General features: G+C 37.7%; 1 long non-coding RNA gene across 1 annotated transcript in view; it reads right to left on the bottom strand.

The window, feature by feature from the left end:
• Positions 1–7,068: 7,068 nt before the first annotated feature.
• Positions 7,069–27,118, bottom strand: part of LOC116177799 — a 58,954-nt gene continuing 38,904 nt past the window's right edge. The window contains exons 2-4 of the long non-coding RNA XR_004146757.1: positions 10,789–11,204; positions 10,563–10,740; positions 7,069–10,513 (exon numbers count right to left, since the gene is read on the bottom strand). This is a non-coding gene — a long non-coding RNA (uncharacterized LOC116177799). The remainder of the gene's footprint in view (positions 10,514–10,562; positions 10,741–10,788; positions 11,205–27,118) is intronic.

The following is a 27,118-nucleotide window of genomic DNA, read 5'->3' as shown; positions in this document are numbered from 1 at the left end:
AATTACTCAAAGCAATATTATCCATGGATCACAACAATATACATAAGAATCTTCTGAAAGTATGAGATAATACCCTTGTAGCATGAAATTAAAATCGAAGACTTCAGCGTGTACATAATTTAAATTTAGGTTCCTAAAAATAGAACAGGAATCTGATCAGATGGACCACACGGGGGAAAAATGCACGCCAGCTTTTTGAATGCCTGTAATCTACAGCACAAGAGACAAGGGTCCGCCCCGTGTATTATAAGAGCAATTTTTTACGTGGTGCAATAAACTCGAGATACAACGCGCGCACGTTTTGCGTACCATTAATTACAAATAAACCACGATATGGATTACCTGGAAAAATGTCTCCTAAATCATTTTAGAATGCTACTATCGTTTGTGCTGTCCGCCCGCTTGAGAAGGGTCCAGGTTAAGATAAGAACACCTACTAATAAAATTAAAAGCGTGCAACCAATTAAAATTTGCGGTAAGGGGAGGTCATCTCGTAAGCTTCCCCCATAAATTTTTGCGTTGACGTATAAAGCACTCGCTTCTTGATTTATAAAAACTTTAAATTGCCGGGTATGATTTATAAGTTACTCGAAAAAAAAAAGGTAAACCCGAACGTATGATATCCGCTCCCTAATAAAATGAGGCATTAAAAATTTCCAGTGACCCATGCGAGTACCGTTTAAATGGTAAACCAGTGTGTGGGAATACGCTATCAGTATGCAAATCAATTTGAGTTTAAGAATAATAATACGTTGCCGTTTCTTAAATTCGCAACAAAAAAGTGGCTTAAATAAGGTTGGCGGTTGAGACGGTAGTAATTAGATACTTCAGACACTGGGCCATCAGTCATCAGTAAGTGAAACGCTTTATTTTTCGTTGATTGGTATCTTCCTTGTTGACGAATTAATCATAGTGAAAAGGCTTGTGATTATGTGTTTAACATTTCAATTATATCTTGTATACGTAAATCGACGGTATGTTTTTCTTTGCATCTGTACGATGGTAGTACCTTTTACAAGAGCGACTTCTACAATCTCTGATCTGCAGTGTCTTCGATCGATCATTGTATACTGTGTTGGTGATGGGATCATCGTCTGCACCTGCTTGCAAATTAAAATGTTTATTTTTATGGTTAGACTCCAATGAGGATTTGAAACATGGTAAAGTAATCAAAAATACGCTAAGGGTAAATTTTGAAGTTGTAGAGGCAGAATATATTTAGGGGTCGTACTACCGTCATTATGAAGTATGTACTACTATACAGGGTGTTTTTTTGGGAGCTTTAGTTAAACGTTTCTGGGAAAGTAAAATAGGTAGGTTTTTTAAAATTTGAACTTAGGAGTTACTCTGAAGGCCGAATCGATGTAAAATATTTTCAAAATGGCCGCACTTCCGGAAACACCGGAAGTAGATAGTAACTTCGTTATTTTAAATGGCAACCCCTATTTTTTATTGCATTTTTGGATTCTACGTGAAATTTCAATCTTTTGATACCCATATGTCGATATCTGCCATTTATGGTTTTTAAGTTATTTTGACTTTAAGAAAAAAAATGGCGGATGCAGATGGTACCTTGATAATTGATTACTTGAAAACGGTTGTAGTCATGGCAACCCATTTTTATCAGTGCATAGAGAATGAATAGGGCTTTCTTTTAGTGTACTTAAAAAAAAGTTAAGTTGCGTACAACCGCACCTATGGAGATCCAAATTTAAGAAACTTTAAAGTCTATAAACTCAGTTTTTTTAAATGGAATGACCTGTTCTTATTATTGCATGAGATAGAGAATCGAAATTGGCATATTTTGATATTACATGTTCCTATAGCTATCTTTAACAGTTTCTGACTTATTCCCATTTTATTGAATTGACACTATTTTTTTCGGATTTTCTTTTTAGTAGTCGGCCATGATTTTAAAACAATCGAATTTTAAACAAATCTAGTGACACTAATCCGATAATGCGATATCTGTTCTAGCAACAATTCCATACCAAAAATGTTTCAACGAAGTTTTTTATATTTTGCATTGAATTTATTTTGTTAATCTTGCATTTGCAATTCAATTCATTTTCTTAAATATTCTCTTGTAGAGCTTTGTATCACTTGTGCTTCAACGGTTTGTAGTGCATTTGGGGGTACAACATTTCCAAAATTGATACAATTTCGTTCCAGTGTTCGAATGAATGTACGGCAAGCAAGTGCCGCGATTCTGTCCATTCCACCATAAATAACAATTAAATTCCAAAATAGGTGAAACCACTCCGAGTCATTTTTCGATTTTTGAAAAACCTATGTTCACCTATAACAGTAGGTGACGGATTAGTGTCACTAGATTTGTTTAAAATTCGATTGTTTTAAAATCATGGCCGACTACTAAAAAGAAAATCCGAAAAAAATAGTGTCAATTCAATAAAATGGGAATAAGTCAGAAACTGTTAAAGATAGCTATAGGAACATGTAATATCAAAATATGTCAATTTCGATTCTCTATCTCATGCAATAGTAAGAACATGGTCATTCCATTTAAAAAAACTGAGTTTATAGACTTTAAAGTTTCTTAAATTTGGATCTCCATAGGTGCGGTTGTACGCAACTTTTTTTTAAGTACACTAAAAGAAAGCCCTATTCATTCTCTATGCACTGATAAAAATGGGTTGCCATGACTACAACCGTTTTCAAGTAATCAATTATCAAGGTACCGTCTGCATCCGCCATTTTTTTTCTTAAAGTCAAAATAACTTAAAAACCATAAATGGCAGATATCGACATATGGGCATCAAAAGAATTGAAATTTCACGTAATTCCAAAAATGCAATAAAAAATAGGGGTTGCCATTTAAAATAACGAAGTTACTATCTACTTCCGGTGTTTCCGGAAGTCTGGCCATTTTGAAAATATTTTACATCGATTCGGCCGTCAGAGTAACTCCTAAGTTCAAATGTTCAAAAACCTACCATTTTACTTTCTCAGAAACGTTTAACTAAGGCTCCCAAAAAAACACCCTGTACAATCTACAGCATAATTGGGATTACCACAAATCATGTGAAAGAATCCATGTTGACTATAATGCGGCTTTAGATGAATATGCGGGTGTAATGAATCGGGTGCGTAGCGTTTGTTAAATTAGTTCCTGTAAGAAATTAAGGGTAGCATTGTATTTGTCAGTTTTCTTTTTAAAAAATTTAAGGAAGCGTGAGCTGCCAGAAAGCAGACGTGGTTCCTCAAGTTTGCGTTGGTTCCGTATCGATTTTGAGCCCAGCACCGATTAGATAATAATAGTGGCTCCGGTTGACGGAGAAGTGTTCTGGAAGCTATCACAAGCTTGCGGCTCAAACGAAAGTCGGTCCCGTTTCTGATTTTTGACTCAGCAACGATAGGAATGGGACAGGTTAGGAAGACGTCCGGAGGCGGTGAGAGCGTACAAGTCGTCCACGAAAATTCGCGAAAACGCAACAAAAATAATTTGTAATTTTGATTCTTATACTAAATCATTTAGTAAAGTTGGAATCTCCTTTATTCAGATGTAAATAAAATAATATAATAAATACTGCTGCGAGATTTAATTAAATTGCCGAATTTAGATAATTCATTCCGACCATTTGAATAAGTATAATTAACTATAATTAGTTGAATGGGTTACAGCTAACAGCATCCGCTTAAGGCCCGATTCTACAATTACACCTATTCGCAGAATAAGATATTCTTGGACTAACTGCTATACCGACATGTATCGTATTGGTTGATGCAACGGTAACCAACGCCACCTTGGACGTTTATTCTAGGTATAGCGTTTTCTGGGGATAGACCTGCATCGTGGAATCGGCTCTAAATGGAGACTACATCCGTCAAATGCACTCTTAAAAAATTTGAATGTTGAGCCCAGTCCCATAATTTTCCGTTGATCCCCGGCTATTATAGCAAGGACACGCCGTCGAGCTGAAACAACCGTCGTTGGCGTAGCCGAATTTTATAAAAGGTAAACGCTTAATTTAGAGACGATAATTTGCCGCCCATCGGTTGCCCTTTAGAATTCCTGGGACCGCCGTTCTCCATTTGAGTTACCTGGAACTTACCATCGCCGATCGTATCTTGTCCAGAAGCAAGAAAGCCCGACAAGTTCTGTTGGTGCCTGAAGCATTTCCGTTCCACAGTTTCCTGCCACCGTTCTGCCGACTATCGCCGCCGTCACTGTCTACAGATTTTGACTTGTCAATTACCGCTGGATCTTCCATTTTCTTATACTCGTACCTTCACTAAATTTAATTTTTGTAAATGCATATACATATTGTGTACAACGGAATACGGCAGGGAATTTAAAGACAATTTATCAGTGCATTTACCCACAACAAAACCTAGTTAATCAATTGAGCACAATCTTTGTTGCTAAAGTTTCGCATTCATCACGGTGTCAACTGTAACATCGAAGCAAGCTGTTTCCATATTTCTAAAAGAAAGCCGCATTTTCCAAGGAGAGATAAGAGTAATTGTTACCAAAAGAGAATGTTACCCGCATAAATTACTGTAAGTTGTTGATTTGTATAAATTTGATAGGAAGTAATTTTAATATTCCTAAAGGAATCGACCTACGAGAACCATTTTAATGAACAGATTTGTGTTATATTTATGAATAAGAATCGAAACCAAGAATTTTTGTTATTTTGTTTCATTGATTGGAAAATTGCATTTCATTTTAGTGATACGTGATACCATTCCTTTGGTTGGTATATTTTGAATAGGAGAATGTACCCGTAATTTATTATGTGGTTAAGATGAATTTTAGATAAGGATCAAACGTGATTACGAGGTTCACTTTTACGCTATTTGGTTCGTTGTGGTGTCGAGGCTTGCACTAAGGAAGGAATTTTTTCTGAGTTTATTGCTAAAAAAGTTATTGTAAAAAAAACAAAAAACCATTTTTTTACATGTTCCATAATTTTACACTTTTGCCGTTTATTAGAGATGCTAGAAATCGTGTATAATTTTGTATTGCTGTCTGTCGTCTGTCTGTTGGTCTGTCCGTCTGTTCCTTTGTCTGTCTGTCTCTTTATCTGTCCGTGTGAACGATAACATTGTTTTTAAATGTCCGATCGCTTTGACATCTCCGTTAGTTATGAACTGAATTCAATATGGGCATAGCTTTAGCCATATAATACGCAATGCCAAAAGTTGAGTCGAATCGATTCAAAATTCACAGTGCCCTTTTTGCATCTCGACCATTTATAAACCGAATTGCAAACTTTTTTATTTATAAAAGTATTTGAATTAAATTTGATACATAGGCGCTTGGAACAATGGAAAATCTAGTAGTTTCAAAATTTAGATTTGCGCAGGCGCAGTTCCAACTTTCTTATTTAGAAAAGCATTGAAATGAAACTCTTCTTATAAACGGAAATTGAAGTAGCACCTCAAAAATGGATTGCACATGTGCAACGCTATCTTGCATATTTGTGGCCGGATTTTTACGATTGTAACAGGAGTTGCATCTTACAAATAGGAAATGAATGCAAGTGGAAATGCGCTTTTTGTAAATCGTTTACGATTACTTTTTAACTTGTTTGTACTTCTTTTTATAAGCCAAATGGATATTTTAAATCAAGTATGATACACTAGAGTAATAGGGAAACATGGGTGTAGGCGCGAATTTAATTCAATTTATTTAATTTATTTGACCATTGAACGGTTTTGGAGTGAATAGCGTTTGTTAAATTAGCTCCTGTAAAAATTTAAGGGTAGCATTTGTCCTTGTCAGTTTTCTTTTTAAAACGTTTAAGGGTATGCGGCACGACCGAGTAAAATTTCATATGTACCGATTCATGCGAATAGTAATCCCAAGTAGGTACCTAGGTTTATCAGCCAGACGAGTGTAGAAAGCATTCAACACCACAATCTTGCGGCTCAAACTAATGTTGGTTCCATTTCAGATTTATGACTCAGCAACGATAGAAGTGGTACATGTTAGGAAGACGCGTGGAGACGGTGGAAGGGTACCGGTCGTGCCCGAAAATTCACGGAAAAGCAACAGAAGTCATCTATAATTTTGATTCAGTCTACTTAAACATTTAGTAAAGTTTTTCATTTATTCAGATGTAAATAAAATAATATAATAAATGCTGTTTTACGTATGTATATTCGGGATGAGGTAAATGAAGCAATGTAATTAAAAATCGAGAAATTCTTTATTGACGTTCAATGACAAATATCTTATGCTAGCCTGGAGTGGTAATTTAAACGATTCGTCGTTGTAAGATAAAGAGCTTAAGAGGTCGACAGATAAAATACGGTACCTATAAATATGAGTGAAAATAGTGGGAAATGATCATTTGTAACACGGTGGCACACAGTGCAAAATCTACGCCAGTCGTTGTCGCAAAGCGTGTATCGTGCAACCTTGAGATACTCGGTGAATTAGGTGGATCCCGAAAAACGAAATCAAGCCGAGAGATAGAAATCATCTCTATATAACCACCGCCCCGCTGCGGACGAAAGTTCGCAGGATTTTTCAGAAAGGACACAAAGATGAAAATTTCCACGGCGGAGCACCTTAACGAGAAACCATGCCCAGAAGTTTGTGGTCGGTCCGTGCATTCCGATATGTTCCAGAAGCGGAACCAATTCCATTCCACATTTAAGCATCCACGGAAAATCTCTTGGTGCGCGAACACTAAAGGTATTAATTATGAAAGAAACATGGAATTTGATCGCCTTTGTTTTACTTAGTATATTTCACATCTAACTGGAGCATTAGATTTTGAATTGTTTTCGGAGGAGATAAAGGGCCAAACTTCTGCAAGGTAAGGGGAATCAATAAAGTTTGCATTACTGAGCTAGCAGTCGGACAAATAAAAATTGTAATATTTTTTACCAGTGCCGTAGATAGGCCAGTCCGGGCCAGTTATTGGGGATCAAAAATAGGTCTTACCTGGAAATAAGTCCGGAAGTTTTGAAACTTTGCATGTTTCGATGTCCAGAATTAAAATTCACAAAATGCACAATCCGAGACATGCCGCCATCTTGCCAAGATGGCGCCCAAAAACGATTTTTTGCAAATATCTTCAAAACTATGCGTTTTTCGAAAAAATATGTTGATATCAAAATTGAAGAGGCAGGAATTTTCTACAAGAAATCTTCTTAGCATATTTTTGCTAAAGTGAGCCGTTTAGGCTCAAGAGGTGATTGAATGACAACATATTCTGTTAATTTCTATAAACTGCCCCTATCTCCATATACCTATGCGTATAAATTTATCTTTTATAGTAAAACGGGCTATTCAATTGGTTTCTCGTTATATTTATAATTTACTGACAAACCGGCACATTCCTAGCATAAGTGCAGATGTCGATGTGCACACCTGCAATAAAGCTCCAACAGAGGGCGCTGGCTATTTACCCGTCAAAGTTTCAAAGGAACCGAAGTAGTGAAGGATAACATCTTGTTCCTTCACTCAATAAGTGGGTGTGATACGACGTCGGCCTTATTTAACCAAGGAAAAATGAAGTTTTTAACAACATTACAAAAACATAAAGAGTTACAAGATCATATTCAAGTTTTTAAAAATAAACATGCTACCGCTGATGAAGTTGCCTGTGTCGGTGGGAAATTTTTCCTTGTACTCTATGGATCCAAAGACACAATGAGATCAATCTTGATAAATATCGATACCTGTGTTTTGTGAAGTCGGTAGCAAAAAGTAAATTTAATTTGGCATCCTTACCACCGACAAGCGCAGCTGCACGACAGCATTCATTGAGAACATACTATCAGGTTCAACTATGGCGTGGCTGTCCGAAAGTAGTTAAAGAATGGGGTTGGAAGAACACAAACTGGCCTCACTCCAGTAACTACTTTAAAAGATATCCTGCTCCCAAAGCACTACTACTTGCTTTTTTATCTTGTAAGTGCAAGGCGGCTTGTGGTAGAGCCTGCGGATGCAGGAAAGCAGGATTGAGATTGTTCAAGGATTTGAGGTGTCTGCAACTGCAATGGGAAGACTTGTGAAAATATTAGCCAAGTGACACTGGACGAATCCGATGAGGAAGATCTCCATTCGCTGCTGCATTCTACTGCAGAAGGAGAGTCCGGAAGGAGAGTCCGACGAGTTGAAGGAAATCGACTTCGATTCTGAAGCTGAGGTAACCATTTTCCCCGTTGAAGATATGGAAATCAACGAGCAAGGTCCGTTTGGCCTTTGCCAAAGATAATTTTAGTACCTAAGTGGATTAGGCCTACAGGGGAAACCACGTTAAAAAAACGCGCCGTGTACTCTACCTCTTGGGTGGTGTGGAAACAAGTATAGCATTTGAAATCAGAATTAATTGATCATAAATTATTAACATGGATTAATTAATGAATTAATTGATTAATTGAATAAAAGATATGCCATTATTTCGTGATAAATATTTACTAGGAACATATTTCATAGGAAACTTCCTCCTCTTTAATTTTTCGCTCTACATACTTTTTCGAAACACGCATAGTTTTGGAGATATTTGCAAAAACCGTTTTTGGGCGCCATCTTGGCAAGATGGCGGCGCCGGCGGCATGTCTCGGATTGTGCATTCTGTGAATTTAGTTCTAGATCCCAAAACCTATAAACCTACAAAGTTTCAAAACTTCCGGACTTATTTTCCAGATAAAAATCTCCAATGACTAGCCTAAGAGGTTCAATTTTATTTTATGCCCAGTGAGGCAAACATCTGGTTGCTCTGAATAACGTTCTTTCCTTGCAAACCACCTTCTAGTCGCCTTTTACAGAACTGTCTAGGGTCTAGGTCGATGATTTCGCCACTACCTCACTCTGTTCTCCAAAATCTTCCATCGACCGAACTAAGCCCAGCCGGGTCAATAGTGTCCAGACATACAACAGTAAAGCCAATACTAATAACGACTCCTAAGTCCATTCACTAGGACCAGTCGTCTTCCGAAACGCTTGGGGACTGCATAGGTGTTACGAGAGTTTCTAATAGTTTTTACACTAATAGACTTTTTTGAAGTTATTCTTCTCAGATTTGTTCAATGGACCTGATTTAAATACACCCGTCTCCGGACATAAGGAGGATCCATCTGAAAAGTAATTGAAAGCACGTATCGGAATATTAACAAGACGAATAAATTAACATGAAAACTATTTAAAGAATTTTATTTATCGCGTGGAACAAAATGCGCGCAGGTTGACCTAAAGGCTCGATGTGTCATACTTCGTTCGATTCAAACGAACAAATTGGCATAGTCACCTATCATAACATGTTTGCGTTCACAAAAATATAATATACGGCCTGAATTTTGGAATGTAAAGTGTGATTTGCATTTAAATTGCGTGTAGCACATTTTCGAAGACCATCACTTATACATTGTTAAGGAAAATTCGGTAGCGTGTATTCGAAACACCTTCGAGATTTTTGATTTAATGCTTCCTCGTAAATCATCGTACCGGTGATGGACTGGCTCACTGATTTTTTTTGCCCAATAAGTATTAATCAAAATTCGCGAGGAGAATTCGTAATGAAGTGTTCTTCGGCCTCTTACGCACCTCCTCAGTGGTTGAATAACCGGGTTGTTGTCATCTAGCGAGCTGTGACCTGCAGTTCAGTTGAATTTTTATCGCCTCCTACGACCTTGCACTCTTGCGGTTTGCCAAAATAGAGGATGCAAGAGCTAAAGCTGTTCTGCCGAATTAACGAAGATAAATGAGGGACATTAACAACTTTGGCCGTACAGTCAAAAAAATTCCGCGTATGGTTTCGCGATACTTGAAAGGTTTTGCTTGTTTATTAATATTTATACGTTTTTCTCGATTGATTAAAACACGATTTTTTGTAAATAAATTCGCCTATCGTATCGTCGAACTTTTGTCAGGTGGAATGCTTTAATGGTCAGGGAGAATCTTCTGTTCGGAAAACATTGAACCGTATAGAATGACAACTTGATTAATGTATCTACGGTTACAGTAGTTACAGATGGCCGTTTTGTGGGGCAAAAAAACAGAACCTGAACATATTTTAGTACTTTACATTATAAGAAGAAGGGCGAGTGAGCGGTAGAAGCTGTTGGAAGTTGCAGTAGTGGCTCAAGTGTCCTCACACCATGGTCTCCAACGAGTTGTTGTAACGGTTCTTCACGTTAAAAGTCCAGAAGTTCCTCACTTCACCTATCACTTAACTTCGCTGACCATTTCGCGCTAATTGTTCGAGCTACGACGTGAATCCTTCACAAACCACCCCGTGTAAACTTACGGGTGGTCAACTTAAACCTTTTTTAACCGCTTGGTGCAAACGCTATCGTTGCTTAACGCGTATTGTCTCTCGATTCTCTCCCAACAAAAAAATTTCCGCTACCTGGTTTTTCTAATTCACACCCATTCTGAGACCTACAGTCTTTCCCAATAAAACTCATGACATCGACTACGGCGCCAGGATATTCACCTTGAATGATTTTTCTCAAATTTAAATGAGTTGCAAATGCCCATCACTGACTTCAAATGAGTCTTCGAAATCTCACGCTCGTATAGGCGCAGCCACTGAAACTTTCTGAACTTAACTTGGTTTTTTGGGCTGACATTATTTTACCTCCATAGCAATATATTTTTCTTATAGCTAGAGATAGCTTCATACTAGATCCTACCAGGGAACTGGCTGAGTTGATAGTGTACTGTGGGCTCCCTCTTGTGGTTGGCTATGATGCAAACGTACACCGTGTTGCGTGGGGCAGCGCGGATACGAACTCGTGGAGCGATCACCTGGAGTACTTGCAAACAACTGATTTGAATGTTTTAAATCAATGAGGATCCCCTACCTTGGTCACAGCGCGGAGGCAAGAGGTTATCGATCTGACGCTGGGCTCCTTTTCAATGATGACGGTTTGGAGGGTGTCTGATTAGACGTATATGGTATGCGCCGGTTGGATGGACACCTTAGCTCTGCCGCAAAGCAGGGTAGATGTAAGAGGCGGCCGCATTAGTAAGCGACGACATAACGGCCTCATGAGGTCAGCGGGAAACTGGGGACCTTTCGTTGAACGAATAGAACACCTCGTTGGAACTTAAACCTTGAAAAGGTTCGTAAGATGGTTCGCAGGCTCTATACAGGGTCATGCGAAAATTAAGCTGCCTGTGGACTGGGTGATTCCAAAATCGCTCAGCGCAGGTATAAGGACTACATTCGGTGTAAACGAGGATCATGGAGGATCTGCTGTGGTAACGTAGAGGGTTCCTGGAATTCAAAAACTTCGTAAGATCCTTTTGAAAGACCCGGGATAAAAATGAAAACACTGAGAGGTTCCACTCTGTATATACAACTTAGGACGATACATACATTTTTGAGAGTTGGCAACCATGCAATTTCTAGGTGGGAAAAAGCTGCCTGCGCCATCTAAAAAGCACGAACGGGGGTTACGTTTGGCCATCTTGTCTTGAATGGCGGTCGTGAACGCGTCGCTCCATAAATGTTTGTTGTTATTTAATGCAGGTAGTAAGTTTTGCATTTCTTTATATTGTATTTGTGTTTTGTATGCCACATTTTATATTTTTTGTGTGTTTGAATCTTTGTTTTTAAAATTTACTTGGTTTAACCGTAATACAGAACGACATATGTGATACCGTTATGCTATTGTTTGTAATTGTTTACGTTTTTGGTGTAATGCTTGCTTAATTTATGTTTATTGATGTTGATTACTTGGTCTTGTCCCTGAAGTAACATTCATATAAGTTTTGACCATTTTATTTTAGTATGTGGAAATTACCGATTCGTTATTGATGTATGTACTGAGTTGTTGTTTGTAACTAACCATTTCCTCCGTGAATGAAGCAGTCACGGGGGTGGTAAAAGCTGTAGTAATTTATTTTGGACTTAAATTTCCGAGCTTTCACAATCTTAATAATTGCGATCATTATTAAACAAACTTTTCACAATTTCAGTGTTTTATTTAACGTTCCTTCCCTACTGTGCTTCAGGTCAAAACGTTATCTACAACTAACGTAAGGGGGTCCTGTCTTAGATGTTTGATCGCGTGCCACTTTTCAAATTTAAGCGGGATCTTGTTTAGTTTTGGTGAGAATAGTCATTCGGGTGTCCATTTTTTTAAACTTTGCCGGGTTGACTTTATTTCCGTGTTCTTGTAGGGTGAAGTTAGTGTAGAACCTGGGGGTTAAGTACACTACAACACTGCGGCTTCCATGAGACAGATACACCTCTACCGCTGGAGAGGCTGTCACATGTCTTCTGGAAACACACTTACTAAACGCTGAGGACTAAATAACTCCGGACCCACCAAAAGAAGCTACTCGGGTTGGTGCAAGGGCGATCGACTGGAAAGTAGCTGCTCGGGTGGTTACCGCGGGATCTGTGAGAAGGGTGGTCAACACGCTCCGCCCATTTAAGAGTGCAGGACCGGACAAGATATTCCCGGCTCTTCTGCAGAAGGGCCTGGAACCGCTGTTCTTACATCCCACCTCTTTAGGGTCTCCCAGGCTTTAGGGTATATCCTCGAAAGCTAGAGAAAGGTAAGAGTTGTGTACCTACCTAAGCCGAGTCGTGCCCATGGAGAAGGATTACAGGACCAAGTGATAAGCCTGTGGAGAAGCTGGCGGAGCATATATAAGGATTGGGCAGGGCTGAGAAGGCAATAGCTGGGGGAAGGGGGGGGGGGCCGGACTCAAATCGTTCTGGAGAAGGCAATTATCTTGCTGGGGGAAGGGGGGGGGGGCCTGGGACTCAAATCGTTCTTTTTTGTTATTTGCGACATTTTCAATTATGTGTGTGTGTACTTACTAGTAGGCGTGGGAGTGGGGACACTTTGTAACCCGAAGGCTCAATCTTCAAATGAGTGTAACTTTTGTTTGAAAAGTTATTTTAAAAAACTGTTCGACAATTTTGTTCCTTAACTCATCAAGTATGTACACAACAAATTTCGTGGAATTCTCTCAATTTTCGTTGTCCGGCCAAGAATTGCAGTGGAACTTTTTTTTTCGAATTTTCAAAATCCGATAGGGCATACGCGAAAACCTATTCAAAGACGTGCCACCCATCTTTGTAACTCTTATGGTTGCCGAGAAAAAAATTAAAGAAGAAATCCAAATTTCACCACTTTTTTGGGGGTGGCTCCCAAACGAAACACGTTGGACCATCGGTTTATTTGGAAAAAGTGTACTTTTAAATTACAAAATCCTTCTGAAGGGCGCCTAATTTTATGCAATCAAAATAACTTCTTAAAACAAATCAAGATCTGGCTGTCACATTAATTAATTTCAATATTGTTACTGTAGCTTCCGTATTTTTATTTTCGTTCGTATGCGATGTATTCAACTGAAGAAGAAGTTCATATTGTGAATTGGTATAGGCCGGTAACAGTTTAAGGAGCGTAAAAGATTTATTTTCTATTAAACCAAAACAACAATATTCAAAATAATTAATATGACAGCCAGATTCTTATTTCTTTTAAGAAGTTATTTTAGATGCATAAAATTAGGCGGTCTTCAGAAGAGATTTTGTCTTTGAAAAGTAGACATAGGGAAAAACACACGTAAATTTATGATCATTGTATAAAAATTGTAATAATTAAACATAATATTTTATTTATCATATTTTTATACCTTTCGCAGTAGAGACTTTGGGACCTTGGTGCAGAGAGCTCGTAATTTTGTGGAGTGTTTAGGAAAACGTATTGCCAGTATTACTGGAGAACCCCGAGCTACCAGTTACTTAAGACAAAATATAAGTATTGCTATACAACGTGGCAATGCGGCAAGTGTAATGGGGACAATTCCAACTGCGATCCCCATGGAAGAAATTTATTATTTATTATGAATGTTTGATCTTTAGAAATTTTTAATTTTTCATTTGTTTAAATAAAATTTATATTTATCATTAAATAAACAATTTATTCAATGGTTTCATGCATTGAGGTGATGCCCTCGAAATTTCGGTATTTTTCATCTTTATTTTAAGGGCCCCTCTCTTGTGGAGGTTCCGGGACAGTGTGTTTTGTTATGGCCGATTGAAACCTTTGATACGGCGACGTCCCCTTTGAGTGTCTGCCATGAATTTTTCAAAAATGGTACCATCTTGTAGAATGAGGGGACGATCCTAAACTTTGATAAGGCAAAGTTACCAATAATAAATCAGCCTCACTCTCATTCTACTTATTTAAGTAGGTGTTTTTACAATTAGATCTAATTGTTGATTTGACCTAATTCCATAGATTACCACTGCAATAAACGTTTTATTGTTACAATTTCATGCAAGATGCACAACACCTTACGGTCATAATATATGTAATCGTCTTTATTTTCTATTTACATCATTAGTATGCGCACTTAATGGATCTTCAGTGTCAACGAACGTTCAACACTTTTTTCTTACCCATTTATTTATTTACTTTCGAACGTCCAAAAAAAAGGTCAAGGTCATTCGCGAAAACCTACAGTACCAATATTCTCTTTACGACTCATTACGGAAACAATTTGCGAAATGCCGACCCACCTACTACAATCGAGATGTTATCATAACTGTTAAACATACGTAACAGGTATTGTGCAAATTCAAGTTTAAAAATACGGGTCATTGGAATTTTGCGCCGATGATGGCAATACAATGTCATACAGATATGAATTTGCATTTTTTCGCGAAGACGGTAACTGTACCTTGTATTGTAGTATCGATAAAAAGCCCGAAATATGATTTGCATAAGTACGATTAACGCGTTTTAGTTATTAAGAAAATCACGGCTTTTTGCATACTTAACTGTTAAATTTTTATGTTGCTCTTATCTTTCCACTTTTAACCATTGACCGTTCTGCACCTAACCAAATCTTACGGAATGCCAGAGACTTCCATCTATTTGCTTTTATAACGGTGGCGGTATAAGAAAAATTAATGTATGACGGAATCCGGGCAAGCCCCTGTACCAAACATTTTGTCCATTAGGATGCAAAATGGCGACCATGTTTATTAAATGCGTGCCACGACCCCGACAGTGAGCTTCTCTGGCAACTAAGTGAGGACCCAACCAAGTGTTTCCATAAGCAGTGAAAAACTATGTCATAGAGTCAGCCAGTGGACAGCCAGGAAGGGAAGCAACGGCTGAGAAAAGCCGCAGCCATTTGGTGGAAACCATCCATTTTTCTACGAAGAGATGGAGAAGCTCGTGATGGACCACTGCGACAACCACAAGACGCGGACACGGCGGAATAGTTCCATAGAGACCAAAAGGCTGTTTGCTTGCTGTTGTTCCTGCAGAGGAAAGGCCAGCTGGCCAACCGTCTTAAACTCACCATAAACGACGAGGTACCAGTTCTGATCGTCCTTCGCAACCCCTCAGTAACGACCAGCATGCGCAAGACGCCCCTGCTCCATCAGTGCCCCTACTGCGCGACTGCCCCCAGACCCCCGGGAAACGCCTAAGCGGCCGAACCAGAAACTCCCGAGGTGCAGAACAAAATAAATGTATTAAAAGAAGTATAAATTGTGCACAACTCTTGTGCAGATAAAGCGCATTTTTTTAACCGAAATAGCTTTTGTTGTGACATCACCAATGGATATACTCCTTGCAGACGTCTCAATCGCCCTTTGTGAGTACCCTCTTCCGAAAATCCGTTCTTGAGGTATAAGGGAATATACCCGATCACGATAAGAGGTCGAGGAGGATGGCTATGGTTGGTAGAAAGTAATTCCTTTCGTTGAGACCTTTCATTAGAGTACCATGAAGGATGAAACTTTTTCCACTCCCCCCCCCCTCCCCCTCCACCCCTCCGCCCGGTAGTTTGATAAGAGGACAGAAAGAAGGGCAGTAGTTGGTAGAAAACATTACCCCCCCCCCCCCCCCGGGCCCCGTCGCTCACTGATCTCGGAAAAGAGTCGCATGAGAAAGTTACCAAACCAATTGGTTGTCGTATGTAAAACTATGCGCGTTTTACTTTCAAAAACAGCATCTCAGGCAATAATTCGTGGGGGGGGGGGGCTTTTATACAGCGAAATTTGATGACCGTCTGGCACGCCTTAAGGTATAGGCTATCTATTGCAAACAATTCCAGGACTCTAGGACCATTCCCCTAGAAGTAGTTCAAAACGGTAGAAGTGGGTCCGGACAAAACGGTAACAATAGCATATTTTCTTTAATTCTTAAAAAATACGCTAAAAAGTTGTTCTTAAATACATACCTAAAGAGGGCAAATTTAATAAAAGTTCCAACATTACTTTACGTTTATGTCTGTCTTCGTTACTGGAATCATCTTTTAGTTCCATAGGCAGTTTTGTACATTTGATTCTGAATCAAGTAATATTGTATTTTGTGGACGCCAGTAGAACACCGACACCTCACCCCACCACTTTTTGTGATTTTCCAGTTACGTAACTAAGAAGTGACCTTGTTTTATAGTGCAAGGTCGTGCTCTAGCACAAAGGTGGTGACCTTGGTGAAGGAGATTTCCGTTGATGGAACCAAGTAGAGACCTTGTTTTATGGTGCAAGGTCGTTCCCTAGGATTTCTGTAACGAAAATGTCGTGGAATTGGTGAAGGAGATTTTCCGTCAAGATAAATACGATAGAATATAGCGTCAGGATGCCAAAAGTAAACCTCTTCTGGTATCTTAAGGAAAGAAGTAAAGGGGTAAATAATAAAATAGGGAATATTCAACTTTATAACAACAGTCTTTATTTGTTTTGTTTTAGCTAGCCACGGAAAATACACTGCCACGAGTGAGATTCGCTAGCAGAAGGTATTCAGGCAGGAGTAGAAAGAAAACTTTATTTACAACAAATGAAAAAAACGCAATGTATAATGAATCCCCGTCGCGGCAGATGCTAAAAGAAGATTAGTTGTATTTTTATAAACGACCCTGTACAATAAAAATAAAGCTAACCGAGATACCTTCATATTTTAAGAAATTTCAGGTGCGAGTGTACATTCTATTGGCACTAGGCGATTATCAAGTAGGCTAATCGTCTTCACATGAGTAATTGCAAATCGCCTGAACGAAATGTTTTTAAACTGTTTAGTGTTTATTACTCAAATACGAAATAAAGACAACGCTGTTAATATTCTAAAACGAGGCGAAAATTACGAAAATGTCAATAAGTACGAAAGGTGGCAGTGATGATTAACTAAAATGTTCACAAATACCTCTAGTGTTTGTGCACCACGAGGTTTACATGCGTGATGGTCAGGGCTTTCAATCAGAATGGAAATTATTGGCACAAAATATAAAGTACGCTACGTTATAAGTCTTTATACTGTGTTATTGGCTTCCGAACTGCTTTCTGCACGGACCGACTATAGACTTCTCGCCGCTTGTTTCTTCGATGTGAAATTGAAATTGACCGGTCACAGAATCCTTGCTGATATTACCCCTACTCTACTATTTTATTCTGTAAGTATATATGTTTACTGACTGTATATAGTGTAATATATTATGTCTACCACGATATTCTACTTGGTAACAGCTGATGTTCCGCCGTGGAAATTTACAAATTATTTGTTTTCTTCTTCGGAAATGCTGCGCAAATCTTCACCCGCAGCTTGGCGGTGGCTCCGTGGGGATAATGCCTCGCTCTTGGCTTAATTTATTTCTTCGGGATCCACCCAATTACTTAAAAACTGCGTAACACGCTCTGCAAAAACGAATAGCGTAGGTTCGACATCGCGCACAATCGCCTAACGAATGCCGACTTCCCACTATTTACACTCATATCTATAGGTATCTGTCGATCTCATAGCGCTTTTTATTTTACAACGATGAATCATTTAAATACCCACTCCGAGCTAGCATAATCTTCTTGTCATTTAACATCGGTAACGATAGACGCTACTTGAACTCGCTCTTTTTGCATTTATTTTACTTACAATGACCCGCTGCATTTACTTCATTCTGAATATAAACACACTAATGGCGCTTGTTACTTTATATTGCTAATTTCCTCTTAGCTTCCTTACGGTTAAATAATATACAAACTTGGGTTATGAATAAATGAAATAATTAATTTCCTCGCAATGCGTAAAACATACATTCGCTCACACAAAATTACGCAATTTTCTGCGCATACGCAAGTACTGTTACACAAAAAATAGAAAGCATTTTTTTACAATGAATACAATTAGTAAAAACAAAGATGTAAGTAATGAACGATACTTTGTTTTGTAGTCCAAACTCGTGGCCTTAGGGAATGTGATTCCAGGTGATGTAATTAGCTAAGGAGTGACCTTGTTTTGTGGTGCAACGACGTGCCATGGGTTTCCCAGGCAATGGTTGATGGACAGAATGATTTTTTGTGTACCATTTTTTCTTCTTTGTAAAATTTGAAATGCATAATTTGCCATTTTTAAAAAATAGCTTTTTCCGCGTTCGACTTATCGTCATTTCATATAGAAGCTTTTGCTTCTTAACAAATACTGTTAAATCTCGCCAATGGAGGCCACAAATTGTTCCTTCTAACAGGATACGCGCTTTCATTCTTCATTATTTCATACATAATAATGTTGCTACGTAAGATCAAAATTTAAGATCTAAGAGAAACACCTACACTCTAGACTAGACGCATACCAACAACTATACCTGCATATACAATCATAAGGTTTGGATTAATAACTGGGTACACGTATCACGTGTGTGCTTTCTTAGTTGGTTAAAAGTACTCGGAATAGGTATAGTATGCCTTGATTACTCAACAAGAATCTGCATACATGATTTAAAAGTAGATACCTATCCGTAATAGAGAGATTAGTTCCCAGACTCCCGGATAATAATTACAAGTTTCAGGAAGGTATATAGCGAAATTCCATCGACTCTGTGGGAATCTTGTTTACCATCCATAGTTGTTTTAATGAGAGCCAACTGCTTAAATTATTATGCGCATTTTCTTATTTATTATCAAAGTTAATATTCTCACTAACAAAATATTTTGCAAGGAAGAAGATAACTCTATAAAATGGTGTTTTTCCGCTTAAAATAGAAACCATTTGTTAAAAATAGAAATGAATAAATTTGCAATATCTCAAGTTAATGATCTTTTGACCATACACGTATTTAGGCGATTGATTTATTGTGATGAACTTTAATTATATGGTACCTGCAAATGCGGTTAAGTTATTTTTACCCTTACGGTTCTAAACTAATTTCGTATCTCCAACATGTTTATATAATTTAATGGCAGCTCCAATACAATTCGAGTTTGTGTTTTTAAAAATGCGTTGCAATGGCCCCTGACATTACATAAGGTGAAATGTGATGAGACAAAAATTAAGTAACTGGCAGCGAATATTTAAGGTGGAACGACTGCGCAAAAAACCTGGTGAACTACAAAATCTTTACAAACGAGTAAGTGCTGAATACTTCCTGACGGTTTTTCGGATAATAATATAACTGATCTCTTCGTCTACAGGAAATGCCTTCTGCAGATGATCGTGTGTTGAATATACGCGGATTCGAAAATCGCGTTGATCCAACCAGAACTGTTGTTACTTCAGTGTGAGTTGAGTTTCTATATAGCTTCTAAGTTTGTAGGTTTTACATTTTTAAAGAGAATCAGGTTATCTATCATTTTCGTAAAAACAAAAACTCAGTTATTCTAAAAACAAAGATGGTGTGGGGCGTTCAATTGTTTTTGCAATAACCTGTTTTAACTTCTTAACCGTTTGACCGATTTTAACAAATTTGGTATGGTTGAAAAGAGCATTCCTTGGGCAATGAGAATCAACCAAAATATAGTTAATTTTGTTGAATCCTTCTCCTAAAAAAATCAAATGGAATCATATGACTTTCTCTATGAAAAAGTAGCCAAATAGCATCCAAAGAGGCCAGTGAAAACCCTTTTTTCAAAATCTTGTGCCTAATCTCAAATATTGGGAAAATGAGATTAATTAATCTTAAATTTACTTTTTACGTATTTCCGGTATTTGTCGATGGCGCGAAAGAAAAGCACCCTACACTTTTAGGTAGACCTTGGAAAATTAAACAAATGAAACACGATGCATTATAAAATAATAACAGCAGTACATAATTTGTAAATTATTCTGCTCTAGCCTCCTGGCGGAGAACGATTCAATTAAATTAACTATATTTTTTGGATGAGTTGTCTAAAGATTCACCCCCTAAAGTATTCGCCGTCGAAATACTTCCCCACAGAATTCTCCTCTGCCCGGTTATTCTCTCACCAGAACCGTGCTCCAAAGAAAGGTCACGTTCAGGAAAGTTCTACCCTAATGGATTGATCTTAAGAAAAGTCGTCTTTGAATTAACTGCTATGCATAACTTGCCTCAAATGGCTGAATGCAAGGAAATACGCTTACAGATCAATTTACCCCCCCCCCCCCCGGATCGAAGTATTTCACCTCCAGCATATTCGCATTGGAAAATTCGCAACCGGAAAATAAATTATTCTCGCCCGTACGTATCCTCAGAATATTCATCATTTCTGACAAAAATAGGGCAGTAGTTTAACAGCGATATCCCCTTTGCCATCCAAACTCGAAGTACTGCAATCCAACTCTTGAGGAGAGAAATCGATACAAATTCCTAGGTCTCGTAGAATGAATGACACCTTTGATTGGCAGTTCCAATTTTACGGTTACTATACACATTACGTGAATGTAAATATCGTATAAAAAATATGTGAAAATATATAAACATGATTAAACATTGTGCTCGTGTTTAGGATTTCGCGTGTTTAAATCATCCGCCATTGTTCGTATTTAATGTAACAGTTTCTAAGTAGTCGCAAACTATGCCTTGTAATTGAAGGCCATAAAAACTTCACTTGACTTGTTTAAACTTTTCGCATTTGTTTTACACGCACTTAACTTCGCTACCCTATTAGTACGAAATTTCTCCGAAAGTAACACATGCGCTCTCTCGAATATTTGGGTGACACCAATATATGTATATATATAACCACCATGGACTAATTTACAGGTAGTTAATCTTAGCTTACGGTTCAATGCGAATTCTGTCTTTGCACAATAAAACACACCACACGGTAATGTACATGTGGTTGACATGACTTCGCTTACGGTTCAATGTCAATTTCCTGACTTCTTTTATTGACACCCATTCCTTGACGCGAACCTTTTCCACCAATCAGCGAACTGCACAAAACCCATGAGAACAACGGCTATAAATCAACTAAACGTAGAGTAATTTCCTGCCTATTCTGCAAATCCCACATGACCCAGGAGCTGCAAAATAACGCCGTAACCCATGACTAACCGGCGCCTTAGATTTTAAAACGCATTTAAAAGTCAGGACCGTATTTAAGGACCACTCGCGCACGTAAAACGACAAAAAATATAAGAAATTCTGCCAAGTAATGAAATTACTCTTTAACCTATATTGAAGGACCGAATTTCAAAAAAGGCAACCATCTTCATCAGACCGTAAACTGGAAGAAACTAGCACTTGACCAACTACTGAAATAAAATTAAATGCCAATTGACTAATTAAAGGAGGAAGATGATGGATGCAGCCTCATGGAAAGTACCCAACTCTGATGCTGCAAACAAAAAGCTGTACTCAAAAGTACTCCACTTCCCTAAGTACCTTAGGCAAGAAGTGCTGGGCTTAAAACCAATACAGCCCGAACCCGAACTTGGCTGCGTTGTTTAATTTGAATGGAGCATTGCTTCTTAATGGATTTCAGAAACCTTTCAAGTCGAGTGACATTTATATCATATTCCGTGTTCTTAATTGGTGCTATTGGGTTACAATAATTGCAAGTCAGCGTGAGATCATAAAAAGACATGAGATCTTTACAGCGGTTAGTTCGGAGCGCCATAAAAACCTTACTTATCATGAGGTTGAGTGCAACCCAGTTCCTTTGAAAGCTGGGAAATCACTGGAAAGTTGTCAAGAAAAGTATAATGAAATGCTGGTACGGTGGTACGGAATTCGTACGGAAAATTAAGTACAAAGTATCCCAATAAATTAATAACAATCTTACCTTTAATGAAGTAAATTGCCAACGTATGAAGAGAGCTCTGTTCGCAGCGCAACAGTAATTCAACCTAAAACAAAACAAACACCAGAAACAAGGAACCCCGAGTTAGTCCACTCGGTAATGTAAAATAATGATTGCTTCAAGAGCCCAAAACAAATGCTTGTATCCAGGTCCAGGTCGATCAAATATCTATAAGCTATAGAGTGAACTTAAAACTTGTTACTGACATTCGCAAGTCAATTACAACGGGAAAGAACAACAACTAAGAACAGAAACCCTGAAAGAAACATAACTCCAATTAATAAGAGAGCTATTAGAAATTACAACCCCGATTGACTTGGTTCAAACTCTGCGAAAAGAATTCCTTAGAATGCACGAGACCACAATTGAGTTAGCAAATGGCGGTCATTTACGTATTTAATAAATCCAATTTAAAGCCTCCAAAATGAGAGAAAAAGTATAGAAACTCGGTCCAATCACACAAACAATCGGTAAAATCGCCACAACATGATTGTACTTATAAAATTGCAATTAATAGTCCAGTCAAATTGTATGTAAAAATGTTAAATGGTTACAAAAAGTCCGGTAGAAGATTTTATTTTTCAAACAAAAGATCCAAGTTTCTGTGGTCAAAAATTTCTGACTTTTTTCGTTTTTTTTTAAAATAACTCACCAACGGCAATACTTAGGTAAAATCATCTGTAGTGTATAAAAGTACCTTTCAGTTTATATTTTATTTGGCCCCCTAACATGTATAGTTTAGGAGCTACACTAATTTAAAGTATTTTATAGTTTTATAAAGTGTTTATAGTAATTTTTAAAAATAATAACATTTTTAGCGCATTTTTAAGAAATAAAAGAAATGTGGGACCACTGAGTTGTCTCAGATTTTGTATGTACATGCATCTAGTGATGTCATGTCAAAATTTTGAAAATAGTGAAGGGGAGGGGGTAAATACACGTTGTATCCTTCCTGGTATTCTAATGAAAGGTTTCATCGAAATAAATTGGTTTCTACAAACTATAACCTTCCTGCGCGAATCTGTTTTGACATCACTGGGTGACCGGCGGGGTGGGGGTATTGTCTTCCATGGCATTCTAATTAAAAGGGAAAAAGTAACTGTTTTCTACCAGCTCACGCCTTTCTTTCTAACCCCTTATCAAAAAAGAGGGTTGAGGGGGGTGTTTTATCCTTCATGGTACTCTAATGAATGGACTCAATGAAAGGAATTACCTTTTACCAATCATAGTCTTCCTTCTCGACCCATTATCGTGATCGCTTATAATTACTTATATCTCAAGACCGGATTGTCTGGAAAGGGTACTCACAAAAGGCGATTGGGACGTCGATCTGTAAGAAATATATCTTTTGGTGATGGCATAATTTATGAGCGAAACGGTTTGTCGAAGGAGAGTACACACAAAGGCAAAATGAATCCTCTGAACGAGACATACCTATCTATTGGTGAAGTCCAACCGAATATCTTGAAAACGAAGTGTCATAAGAAGGCACTCATAAAGCGCAAGTGGGACGTCAGGACGAGTCATGTCCATGGGAGATGTCGAAACTTTCATTGCAAATATCTGCAGAACTATTCCGGTTTTTAAAAAAATGCGCTTTATCTGCATAAGAGTTGTGCACATTTTTACTTGTTTACGTTGGTAGGTACGTATTCATTTTAACACCTCATGTTGGGGTAAGACAGTGAGAGGGAAGAAAATGAATAAGGTTGACAAATGTAAAGAACCACAAATTTCACTGTTTTTTAGGAGATACATCAAGTTGAAATTTCGAGTTTTTATTTAATTTTTGAAAAAAATAGACTTCAGCAAAAATTTAAAGATAAAATAAATAAATTTAGATATAGGTATACCTAATCTATTTGTGTAAATTTATTTTCAAGTCCAGCAACGTAAAAGATGCTTTATTTTCAAAAATTACTATAAACACGAAACTTTAAATTAGTGTATCTCCTAAACTATACATGTTAGGGGGCCAAATAAAATATCAAATGAAAGGTACTTTTATACACTACAGTTTTTAATAATGGATGATTTTTACCTAAGTATTTCCGTTGGCGGGTTATTTGAGAAAAATCGAAAAAAAGCAGAAATTTTGTAGATTTTTGACCACAGAAATTTCTCCCGGCAAATTTGGATTTTTTTCTCTCATTTAAACAAGTCAGAAAAATAAAATCTTCTACCGGACCTTTTGTAATCAGAAAGTGCACTATAAGCCGACAAGGAATTTATTAATGCACTCCCCTTATAAGTTTGCCATCAACCAACGTACTCGCAAAATAATGAACGAAAAAACTAAGCTACAATGCCCATTCCAAACTTGCCTTTAAGAACTTACCAATAATAGCGATAGAATTTGAAAACTGCAGTGGCCCTCTAACAAAAATTACAGTGATACTCAAACAATAATTATTTATATGTCAAAATTTATATGTAAAAATTTATATGTAAAAATTTAATGCAAAAATTATCCTATGACACGCTTTCATGAATATAAGGAGTTCTATTGGCACAATGAAACTTAACTTACTACACGTGAAAAGAGGCAGTACTAATAAACACCAAATAGGGGGGATTAGTCAAGGCAAAAAAATTAATATGAATTCGCGTTTTAGCGACCGAGGCGACAAGTTTGTGTCCATAAAAAATTTGTAATTAATTCGCCATACGTATTTAAAATTTGATTTGCAAGAAAGGTTTTTTTGGGTAAAATTGGTTTCAGTATTAAACGCGCCGCCACTGCAGGAAATACGCCACCAATTTTGTTCTTATGGGGCAGCCGTTGGTCAAGTCATTTCAGAAAAGTTAAAATTTTATTTCGACAAGAGAGGTTCATTGCAAAAGCCTATTGCAAGAAACGTTCAGGGTGAACCTAAAACTCATAACCTCCTTTTTAAAATTCACACTTCCACACACACAAACTATTTATAACAGTTTGAAGTTGATGCGTTCTTTTTGCGCCACCCTTTATATAAAAAATAGAACAAATTTAGGACTGTACTGAAAATAACAGAACCGTGACAGTAGGTACAAGTAAATAATTGACTTTCAAAAAATTGTACTAGCCAAGGTGAAACCAAAATTTCAAATGCATTATACTGGATTTGGGGGGTTATCGCACATATGAAAAACCCAGTGGCGCTGCAACCACATTCAAAATAGTGTATCGTCGTATCAATTGCACAATCAGGAGATAAAACTGATAAAAGAACAGGTCAGGTTACCCAAAGATGTATTTTCGAAAGTGGGGACGAGTATCCGACTTCCGCAACGCGAAAGCTAAAAAAATGTTTTTTTTCCAAATTGGCACCCGACCAAACATAGCTTTTTCAGCACCATCTTAATTTTGGTTTTTTACTGTTTCACATTTTTTGCCCTTTGGGGGAAAATTACTGCCTTAAATATGGAATGGTGGTCAAAAGGTGGACAAAATCTCATTTTCCTCTACAAAATCGCGAAATGTCTGCATTTTTCCTAATTAGTTCCCATATTCGCGCCATTTACTCCCATAGGCCGAGATGGTAGGTGCAATGTAAATTGCCAAGTTTAATCGTCCGAGAAGGATCGATATAAACTAATCGTCTACACGTTTGATCTACGAACATTGCGAATTCTTGCTCTTATTGTGACAACCCACACGGTTACGCATGCAGGGCATCATTTTGGTATTAGAGTTGCGAATACCGGGTCTTTTGTAGGTGGGGGCTTTATAAGTATTGCGAATTTCAGAATCCAACGAGTTAACTAAAACAATCTGGACATCTAAAAGAGTCCGGCTGGAATCTGGATCGGGTGCAAGTAATTTTCAAGTGTCGCCGAGTGCAACTGTAGGTAATTGTGCAAAGTGAAGACTTATTAAAACGTGCATTCGTTTCGTTATCGGCGGCCGAATTAGGAGGTGAGTTTTTGGTTTTTCTTCAGTTTAAGTCTGGGGTGGAAGTCCACTCTTTAAGAAAACGAGTGAGGGGTTGACGGAATTGTTTAAATTATTAACGCGCGAAAAGGAGCAATCGACGGGCGTGTAGACAACAAACCTGAACTTGGCCTTCCTGATGGATTACAAGTTCAATGCTTTGATTGATTTTTCACCTCGGCAATTGAAAAATTGAGTAATAACGGTTAACCTTATTTGAGAAAAAGCTCGACCTGCACTTGCCAAAAGTCAAGTGACGCAAATTATTCAATATGCCTATATTGTGAACCCGTTACTGATTTACATTTTACACGTTTTGCATCTCGATTCAGCATCGCCGTTTCGCACTTGGCGAACGACCCACGCGATCCTTTTGAATTACGACCGTCCTAACCCATTAACGCGATTCAAATTGGGACCGAATCTGTCACTGATCCGATCTTCTTTATCGTCGAAGGAATTTATTAAATTGGCAAACGGAGGAAATGACGACGATCGCGTATGATATAACATTCAGGGTCGTTAACCAAATTTGCATAATCAAATTTTTTTTGCGATAAATTATCATAAAGCTCTTAAAATCTTGAATTGGCGAGTTCGTTTACCCAACTTTTGCCTTAAACGAAGAAGATATCGAATGGTTTTTTTTATTAGCTTGTATTTATTTTTGTTTTAAATACTTGCTTTTGTTTTTAATGTTAACATGATTTTCAACATTGGCTATTGTTTGCTGATTCAAGTTTAATTAGGGAGAATTACCCATAGAAGAATGCAACTTTTTATTGCAAGGAATTGCATACCATCGGTTCAAATTAAAGCCGCGGTTGCCTCTGTTTTTATTGTGGCAAAATTATAGGAACATGTGAACCAGGTTTTCGAAATTTAAACGTCTTCTACTTAAACATACCTTTCCTTCTCGTTTTTTTAAAAATACAAAGGACACTGCTTCTAAAAAAAATACGACGTCATTCTTTGAGTATCTTGTGAATTCTTCGCAATGGGTTTGGAATTGTGATACAACAATTTTTCACGATGAAGATACGAACTGCTTTCAGGGCTTGAACGACGCTAAAAACGAAGATAAATAGCCGCAATAAAGTTTTTTTCAGAATAAACTTACCTCATTAATTCGCACAATGCAAAGTGAACTCCCATCAAACTTTAGTAGGTGTTCAAGACGTATAGTATGCACAACCTGTCCTACACATACCTTTTTGAAAAATCAATCCAGATTCCAGAATGAGATTGAGATTAAGTGTCCACTACAGTT

The sequence above is a fragment of the Photinus pyralis genome, unplaced genomic scaffold, assembly GCF_008802855.1.
Source record: "Photinus pyralis isolate 1611_PpyrPB1 unplaced genomic scaffold, Ppyr1.3 Ppyr1.4_LG8, whole genome shotgun sequence".
NCBI classification, from domain to species: domain Eukaryota; kingdom Metazoa; phylum Arthropoda; class Insecta; order Coleoptera; family Lampyridae; genus Photinus; species Photinus pyralis.
Note: the sequence above shows the minus strand (reverse complement) of the source record. Positions and strands in the feature narration are given on the sequence as shown.